The following is a 9,046-nucleotide window of genomic DNA, read 5'->3' as shown; positions in this document are numbered from 1 at the left end:
CAAGGCAGCTCATGTTTTCTTGGGAGGAGCCGATCAAGAGCAAGCATTATCTCCATCAGGTGTTCCCAGCTTTAATGAAGGGTGAAAGCCTTTCGGCCCCTTGCTCAAATTTCATCACAACCATCCCTGGTCTCGGCTCTCAGTGTGTGAGCCACTCTGGAGGGAGCTCTTTGGAAAGCAGCCAGCTGGTCTGCCAGCAGATTGGATCCAGTTGCATCAGCATGGGAGCAGGAATGCTCCTGGGCTGGCGGGACCAGTTCTGACTGGTTTTCCCAAAGCTCCTCCCACAGGAGCTTCTGCAAGGATATCCACTTCCCTCACCAAAAGCATCTCACTGGGTGATCCGCGGATCCTGAAAGTGGAACAGCTGTTACCTGGCAAAACAAGTGAAGGGATTAACCCTCCCCTGGGCTCCAGGCCTGGTGACAGAGAGAAATAGTAGGTAAAACAGCACTAAAAGTGCTACCGAAACATGCTGTCTTTCACTGTCATAGCTACAGAGCTATCACGGCCAAACATCTACCAAAACAAAGACAAGCCAGGCCCTTGTTTAGTGGAAGATGAAATCAATTGGTCTGTGCTGATTAACTGCTGATGACACAGATAACTTTATGGAAGGCACTGTAGCCTTTCAGAAAGGATGTCTCAGACTGGCTGCTGTTTGTAAGGTTATCAACACAAATGACTTCACTGTGAACCTTTCCATCACAGATGGTGCATCAAGGAGGTTGTAGATTTGGGTCTTTTTGTTGGCAGTGTTTCAATGTGAATCTTTGGAGAATCTTGAAACTTTTCGTATTTTGTATGCTTGTGCATCAGATCTAAATATCTACAGGTGCCTGGTGCTGCGGAGGACTAGACTAAGCAGTCCCTTCGGGCTTAGTCCCTGGAGGTGCCTAATGGGGTATTGCACCAAGGACAGGCATGGCCTGAGAACCTAAAGTTTCACATACCTATTCTGAGCGAGGACATTTACAGCCCCTGGAGACAGATGGGATCAACTTCAGTGTATGAATTGAATATTGCCCTAAAGACTGAGAAACTCGCAAAAATAACAGGGCTTACTTTATTTCTTCTCCTGATTTTTAGGGCCAGTGTGATGATTTGGAGACCCGACTGCGAACCGAAACATGACTTAAGCTGAGAGCCCGATACCATGTGTGAGGAGCAATCTTCGACCTCAGTGGGTAAGTCTCCAACCAGGCAGCATGGGAGCGTGATACGGGCAGGCATGTGCCAGCCCAGCTGATCTCGGGTACTCTGCTGGGAAGTAGGACAGGCAGCAGACAAACCCTCGGGCCTGTTTATGAAATATTCCCCTGCCGTAGCTACCAAAGCGAAGAGCAGGGAGTCCCACAGTTACTGGGGAGGAGGAAGCAGAGGTGAGGAGAGGCCGTTTGCTGCCGATGCCGCGACCTATGCAAAAAGAAGCCCGACGATTGCTCCTTCCCCCTCCACCTCGCTAATTACTATTGGAAAAGCTGTCTCCAATGCAAAGCATCTGGGATGACTTTGTCGTGTGGGGAACTTTGATTAAACAGATGGTATCACCCATGAGCACTGGTAAGCAGACGGTGACCTTGTACATATCTTGGGGTGAAACAGGATATGCCATGCAGGAGAATGCTTTGCATTGCCTTGCTGTGCCCACACGCCTTCTGCCCTGACCTGGTGTGGCATGTCTGCCTGGCCTCCCAAAGGACACGCACAGCCCACAGATACACTGCTCTGGCTCGCGTGGCTAATTGCAGCTCAGAAGCCTGGCCAGTGTGATTGGGGCCACCGAGCACAAATGACAGGGTAGTGGGCACAAGAGAGCCACTGGAAGGTTTTTTCTTCACTGCACTACACTGGCAGGTAGGAGTCATCCTGTCTGAGTATAGCACCCAGGTACTTGTTGTTCCTCCTGACTGTAGTTTATGTCCTGTGCGGTATCCCTGTGTGTGTGAATAGCTCTTCCTTCTCCTACACGTATCCTTCCGAGCTGTGGGCTGCAGTGTGTTTCCCTAGGAACCCCAGCACTTTACTTGACCATTGCCTCGTGCTTCTGCAAGCTCCTCAGATGCTAATGTAATTTATAACGTCCAGTGGGTAAACCAGGATTGACATGTTCTTGGTGAGGTGTCTTAGACTGATCAACTTGTTTACTGAGCCTTTAAGGCTCTTCCAACAAAATCAGAAAATACCAGGAGCCCAAGAGTTAGTCTGGAGATTTCATACTACTCTGCACAGCCTCACAGAAAGGTTTCCTTCCTCCTCTAGCTAGGCTGGAGGGAGTCAAATTCTCCGTTAGTGAGGTGCCTGAAATACAAATCTCCTTCTTCTCCACCTCCCAGCTGATGAGGTGTAAGCTGCAACTTACAAAGGGGGCACTGAGCCAGCCTTGGTGGAAAGCCAGCCTCCCTTTTTATTCTGGCTTCCTGATGCAATCTCACACCTGCCTCCCAGTGCTGGTGCAACCAAAGTGTGGCTGCCTGCGCTCGCTGCTGATTCCAAGTCATAGCAGCTACACCCATGAGCAATTCCAGGGGGCAGAATTTAGCCCCCGGAAGAGGGGGCCCTGCTGAAGTTCTCACGCGAAGTCAGACCCTTCTCAGAAGTGTCTCTTGCAGCCCCGTAGGATTTTTGGTGAGTCACCGGAAAACAGGAGGCAACGAGAATGTGCCGTGAGAAATGCCATGTAGTCATTTATTCCCAGCCTTCCGTTGTGGGTTTGTTTCTCTCAGTGCTACCAGGACAATGTGTGGAGTCTCTGTAACTGGTTCTCACCCATCCACTATTTCAGGATCTAGGTGTATCTCCTTAGTAGCAAAAATTTATATAGGTTAATTCCCACACTCCCAATGAATGAATCATTAAGGGAACAAAGAAAGGTGCCTCCTTTAAAGTATCTCTGCCACCTGCATTATGAACATACGCCCAGGTTTACCTGTGCATATTTAACCCCTTATCAGAGCAAATAAGTGACAGTCAGCTAGAGCACTGGCTGCACCTCTGACACGGACAGCAGGAGGAAACACGTTCCTGCACTTGAAAGTGATGTGCAAAACACAAAAGAACACTGAAAGATAAAATAACATAAAATAATAATAATTAAAAAAATATATATGTAGGATTCATCTAAGTGTGCAGCTAGATCTGGCTGGAGGTATGTCCCACCTCCCATAGCCTTAGATGTCCAGGGGCATTGAGGAGGAGCGATACCTCACAGAAACGCTCAGTGTCTGGCAAAACCGAGCAGGAAGAGCGTACCTCCCACCTGGAAAGCCTGCGAGCCTCCGTGCTAGTAACTGATGAGCAGCTGGAGCAGAGAGGCTGCCAGATGAAGCCAAAGGATGCAGCAGCTTCCAGCAGCAAATTGTTTCTTCCTGAATGCAAGTAGGAACAGCGTGCCCTTCAGTTGAGAACTGCAGATTGCCCTCAATTGCAAGGGGGGAGTAGGGGGACAGCTCTGTCTCCTGTGTGTTTTTCCCACTTGGTTGGGTTGTCAGTATAGTCTTGCAAAGAGGTGTGCCCCAAGGATGTGAAAGGAGATAAGCCACCAAACTGTATTAGCACATGAAAGAAAAAACAGTGGGAGCTTCCAAAGGATGGCAAAGTTTCAAAACCTGCTCACAGAAGCACATAGTTGTGGATGATTACTGCAGCACACTCCTCCAGCCGGAGGTGTGGCCATATAGTGTGAGATGAGAACGTAGCAGGTAAGTGAGTAATGCCAGTGCCATTCTTAGTAAGGAAGCCTATTTTTAGTACGGATTGGCTTGGAATATGAATGGCTTTAAAATCAAAGAGCCAGTGAAAGGAGAACTGCAGCGAAAGGTGCTGAATGCAGAGATACAGGTACAGCTTCCCTCTGAAGATGACCCCAAGACACAGGGTGGCAGAAACTAGGGGCAGACTCAGGCCCAGCACGCTTCCTTTTGGGTGATGTTAGAGGTGGGGTCCTGGACTTTTCTTCTGAGCCCTGTGCACTGCGACTGTGCAGTGAAGCGTGGTGCAGCAGGGAACAGCTGGGGAGACACAGGGACAACAAGAAGTCAGGCAGCAAACCATTGCAAAAGGTGGCTTAGTGTTCTCATGTTGCATCTTGTTTGCCTCCAAAAGAAATAGGACAGAAAGCCCATCTTTTGTTTCCATCAGGGAACTAAACACAGGGAGGAACAGCGCTGTAGTAAAATTTTCCAAAGCACCCAATGCTGGACACTGCAAAGGGTTCAGTTGCCTGTTACCTGCTGGCTCTAAAGGGAAGATAGTGCCTGGCTCCTTCTGCATCCCAACTGACTTGGAAGGTTACATCACGCAGGAACAGTGCCTAGTGCTGCTGTCAAACGATTGACAGTGCTTGGATACTTGTGAGCAAATTATTGTCCTTTGGGTTCTGAGTCTTTCACAGGTTGCCCAGTCTGGGGGGCCAATGAGGCGTTTGCCAACACATGCTGTGTTATAACAGCCACAGTCTGTAAGGCCCGGCTTTTTCAAGGCAGGAAAGAAACTGAGGGGAGTGGTGTGACAGTTTCCTTCTTTCTCTGGGAGATTTGCCTCGGAAAGGCTTTGATGTTTCTTGTGTCCTGTAGGTGATGGCTGGAAGGCTTCAGCTGCCTGTATTGATCCAGCAACAGTTAGAGCTGAGGCTGCCGAGTCATTATTGCCATGCAAATCCTGTATGTGTGGAAAGGATTGTCATCACATGCTTTGCAGAGGTGCAATGCCGTTAGTCATATTTGTCTGAAATGTGCCTTCACAGGCACATCTGGAGCAGGACAGCTCCAGATACTTTGTGCAAGTGCAGACTTCCTGTGGCTGTGGCAGGATCCCAAGTTAACCAGAGCTTTGAGGTTGGTCTGCCTAGGCCTTCTCCATATCACCAGCTCTCCAAAGAAGACCATCAAGGCTTTAAAACTCCAAAGTTGATTATATTAGAACAAAAAACTGGAATAATTCACTTCTTAAGTAGAACCGAAGGGCAGGTTGAAAACAAGAGCTCCCCCTGCACATACCCACAACCCTTATGTCCTTGCAGGAGCTCATTTTTTGTCTGCATTGCAGGAAACTGCACAGTTCCTTCTGTCCCTTAGGAAAAGGAAAACCTTTATCTTATCATTGGGGTCCAGCTGTGAGTCCACTCGTCTGAGCAGTCTCCCATTTTTAAAGAGCTTCACACAGAGAAGAGAGCCACACAAGTGGAACAGATACTGTCTCTCTCCATGACTCAGAAATGGATCGTCTGGCTGACGGTCTGTATGTGGGTTGCAGACACGGCTGTGATCTCTGGAGATCTAGTACTCTGACTCATGTGTAGGACATTCAGAAATCCTGAGAAAATATCCAGAGGCCTCACATTCTATCAGGACACCATTTCCCAGCAGAAAAGGAGGAACAAAATAGGGAAACGTGTGTAATTTGTGGGACCTGCTGTGTCTTGCCACTTTGATTCACTCAGTTACCAGACATAGAGGTGGCTTTGCCCTTCTGGTTCTTCACAGGCCTTTAGTCGAAATAGCAAACATAAAAAACCTCTCTCCATTGTTGTATCACCATGTCTGAGATCCAGCACACCTTTGGAAATGGATTTTGCTTGAGGAGCAGCTACTCAGATGTCAAAGAGGGATTTACAAGGTGGTTGTGAACAGCTCTGGAAAGCCTCTGGTGGAGAGGGAGTGGCTTGGAGGCCTCTTGTTTGTTTTTTCCTTTTCTGTACATGATTTGAGGCACCACATGGGATTTCTCTCCTTTTCTAATCAGTGGGCTGTGGGGCAAAGCTAGGAAGATAAGTCTGATGTGGAGTTTGTCAACTTCGAGCTGGACAGTGAGGAACTGCCTGTCGTTAGTATATATGGCAAGAGGTACTGGAGTTCACGTGAGAAGGTGCGGGTATGCAGAACACCGGCTGTGATCTGCAGGCTTGTGTGTTTGTTTTAGAGGTAAAGAAACTCAATTTAATGCTTCAAGAGCTCTCTTTTGGTTAATGTACAGTCTTCCATGGGGAGGCTGTGCAGGGTAAGTTCTGCCGTAGGATCAGCAAACAGGATTATTGGGAAAGTGCCCAGCTGCTAATCTCTGACCATGATTGCAGGTGGGAGGTATGTCAGGGAGCAGGCTGTTTTTCTTTCTTCTGGTCAGAACATCTGTATGGTAGATCTATGAAATTGGTCCAGGAATAAAGCAACGCAGAAATGTCTAACACTACCCTTTTCAGACCAAACATCTTTTATTTATTCTAAAAATGATCGTTTAAATTTTGCAATTTTTTTCACTTCTTGGTAAATGAAGCAATCGCTCAAAGAACCAGAATTGTTCCAAGTAGAAGACGACATTTTGTTTGACTCAGACTTCTCTCTTTGAGAATGTTTTCCTTTTATATAAGAATGCGGGGGAAGATTCACTGTGAGGCGAGCGTTGGACCAGGCGGTCCAATGGGGACAGAGAACAAAATATGTCTGTGCAGGCACATACCCGCTCATCCACTCAGCACTGCGTATGATTTGAAGATATCGTTGTTTACAGTAAGGTGACTTAAGTGTATGGCGTTGTCCTTGCTGCTTACCCACCCAAACACACCTGAAAGTAAAGCGCAAGTGACTATAAATAGTTTGGGATCCTTTAAGACAAAATACAGGTGCAGCATAACCACATCATTTGGTCCAGGTTTCACAGATGACAGAAGAAGAAGCCCTTCTGAAATCTTTGGTTAATTTTCAGAACGCTGGAGCACTCCCTGAAATCAGTAGCAGTGGTGTTCTTCCACTGATCTCAATGGGGCAAAAGCTGGGGCCCATGCTGAAGGCTTCTGAAAACGCTGCTCTGCAGTTGTGGATGTGGTGGTCTCACCTGTTGCATGCTCAGTAATGTTTCACCAGTGTGAGAAATAGCAAGGTCTGGCAGCAATAGTTTCCTGCGTAAGTTCGTAACACATCCTATCTACTAACTAAATACACAGCATAACTGCTGCAGAGCCCAAAGCTCTGAATAACAACGATTGTCAACATTTAAAGCAGTTCTTTTTCTATGTTGGGAAGACAGTACAGGTGGATGACTGCACTGTCAGGAGCAGTTTGAGTTTATCATGGTTTGCATCGCACTGAGTTGTGATGTTTTGTGTGTTTGTTCTTCGTTTCCCCCATGTGTGCATCTGTGTGCAAATCCTGGGGGTTTTCTGAGGGCGTGCTGCAGGAACAAGGGCATTGAGAGGAGCGAGACCTGCTGGGAGGATGCAAGCAGGATACAAACGGGCTCATGGTTTCAGTAGGAGACAGCAAAGAACCGCCGTGAGTCTGGGTGTGGAGGAAATATGTCAAGACTGAGCCAGGGCTGGATGGCACTGAAAAGCAGGGAAAGCAGGAACAGAATTGGTAGGGTCTCGGTGAAACCACCTGACAAGTACACCTGAGGCGGAGCAATACCAAGCAGCGTAAGGCCAGCCCACAGAAAGGCAATACAACGGTGAGAGGAGGAGACTAAAGAAATGGGCAGTCAAGAAATGATACCTCTGTATGTCAGTGCAGTGCTGCTCTGGTGCTGACGGCAGGGTCTTGTGGTCCCAAAAGTTGTGCTTCTGTGCTGGCTTAAACTTGGAGAAGTGGGAGGAGAGCAGTGTTTTCTGCAGCAGCAATTTCCACTTGGGAACGCCAAAGCATTTAGTTTCTTCTGGATTAACCTGGACATGGCAGAGTTGCTGTGCCACCTGCCCTCTCTCTGCTCTGCAGGCTGAGCTATGCAGCCAGGCCATGTTTCTTATCATGCTGCAGCCAATAGCTACAAGTGACCTGCAAACAGCAGATCAAAAGGCCCTGTGGCAGCCCAGCTGCAGGTCAAAATCAGGCTTTGGTCCTGGTCCAGCAAAACCATTTTATTTGGCTCAAACTAAGCCCTGAACAAATATTCGGGGAATATTAATGTTTTGCGAGGCAGTGAAGAAATTGCTTGGCTTCCTTTTTTCCCTCCCTCATCTATTTACAGGAGAAGATATTACTCAGGAGAAAGGAATGAGGAAAGTGCGAGACATTATCTCCTGATACAAATGACAGGGCCCATCCTATAGAAAGATTCATGTTCTTCCATGAAGGTGGATGTCTGGGTCTTGGGAGAATAAGACTTGTTAATAATCATGGCTTAGGCTGGGCAAAGAGTAAGCTCTGAAATGTGCAGCTTCTTTCTCCATGAACAGGAAGAACCATGAAGAAATTCAACCAGAAATGCCTAAAAAGTGTTGTGGAGCACGGAGCCATTCAGAACATGGGCCAGGGAGCAGGCAGGCCATGTATTTAATGCAGGCATTTGTGCAGGAGGTGGGCTTGGCCTTACTGGAACTTGTCAGAGGTGTGCCCATCACTTCAGCACTCTGACTCTCAAGTGGCACAGGTGTCACCATACACTTTCTGTTGCTGTTCTCCTCCCCCAAGCCCAGTAGATTCTGCATTGGCTGCTGGCCGAGGATTCTGCATTTGTCCTTTTTATTTTTTCCTTCTGAATATGAAGTCTGTCCGCAAGGGGATTAAGCAGTAGCACATGTGTATCTCAGTATGCATGCATGCACCCTCCCACACATGTACCGCAGACATGACTTATCTGTGTCACAGGCTGAACCCGGCTAATGAGGGACCTCGTATGCACAGTAATGCGTTGGAGACTTCCTTGCCCTGCGATGGTTCGCTTCTCCTGCAGAGATGCTTGGGCTGCTTACAGAGAAATACAGCAGGGAGGTGCTGCACTCCTGGGATGCTGCTCTTCCACAGTGCTTGGGGCTGGAAGAAGAGCCGAAGACCATGCAGAGCTGTCGCTGGTTGCTGTGAGCACAGTCAGAAACAGGTCCTTTGGTTCCTTTATCCCAGCTTTACTGAGATATTTCAGGCACGCATGATATAATGACAGTGTGCTGCAGCCCAAAGGTGTGGTGGAAAATCTGGTTAAACATGCTGGCTGAGCTGCTGGTGGATCCTCAGCTGGGACACGCTGTAAGGCACAGCTCAGCACTGTTAGCACAGGAAAGACAGGAGCTGGTGCTCTCTCATTCAGCCTGAAGAAACCACATTTTTCCAGATGGATTTTT

The 9,046-nt window shown here is 48.0% G+C and overlaps 1 long non-coding RNA gene across 1 annotated transcript in view; it reads left to right on the top strand.

Moving 5' to 3' along the window:
- The first annotated feature begins 1,068 nt into the window (after positions 1-1,068).
- Positions 1,069-9,046, top strand: part of LOC106014940 (uncharacterized) — a 92,733-nt gene continuing 84,755 nt past the window's right edge. Inside the window, exon 1 of the long non-coding RNA XR_011809179.1 lies at positions 1,069-1,187. This is a non-coding gene — a long non-coding RNA (uncharacterized lncRNA). The remainder of the gene's footprint in view (positions 1,188-9,046) is intronic.

This window comes from Anas platyrhynchos, chromosome 4 (genome assembly GCF_047663525.1).
Source record: "Anas platyrhynchos isolate ZD024472 breed Pekin duck chromosome 4, IASCAAS_PekinDuck_T2T, whole genome shotgun sequence".
Taxonomy (NCBI): Eukaryota; Metazoa; Chordata; class Aves; order Anseriformes; family Anatidae; genus Anas; species Anas platyrhynchos.
This window is presented reverse-complemented; position numbering and strand designations above follow the sequence as displayed.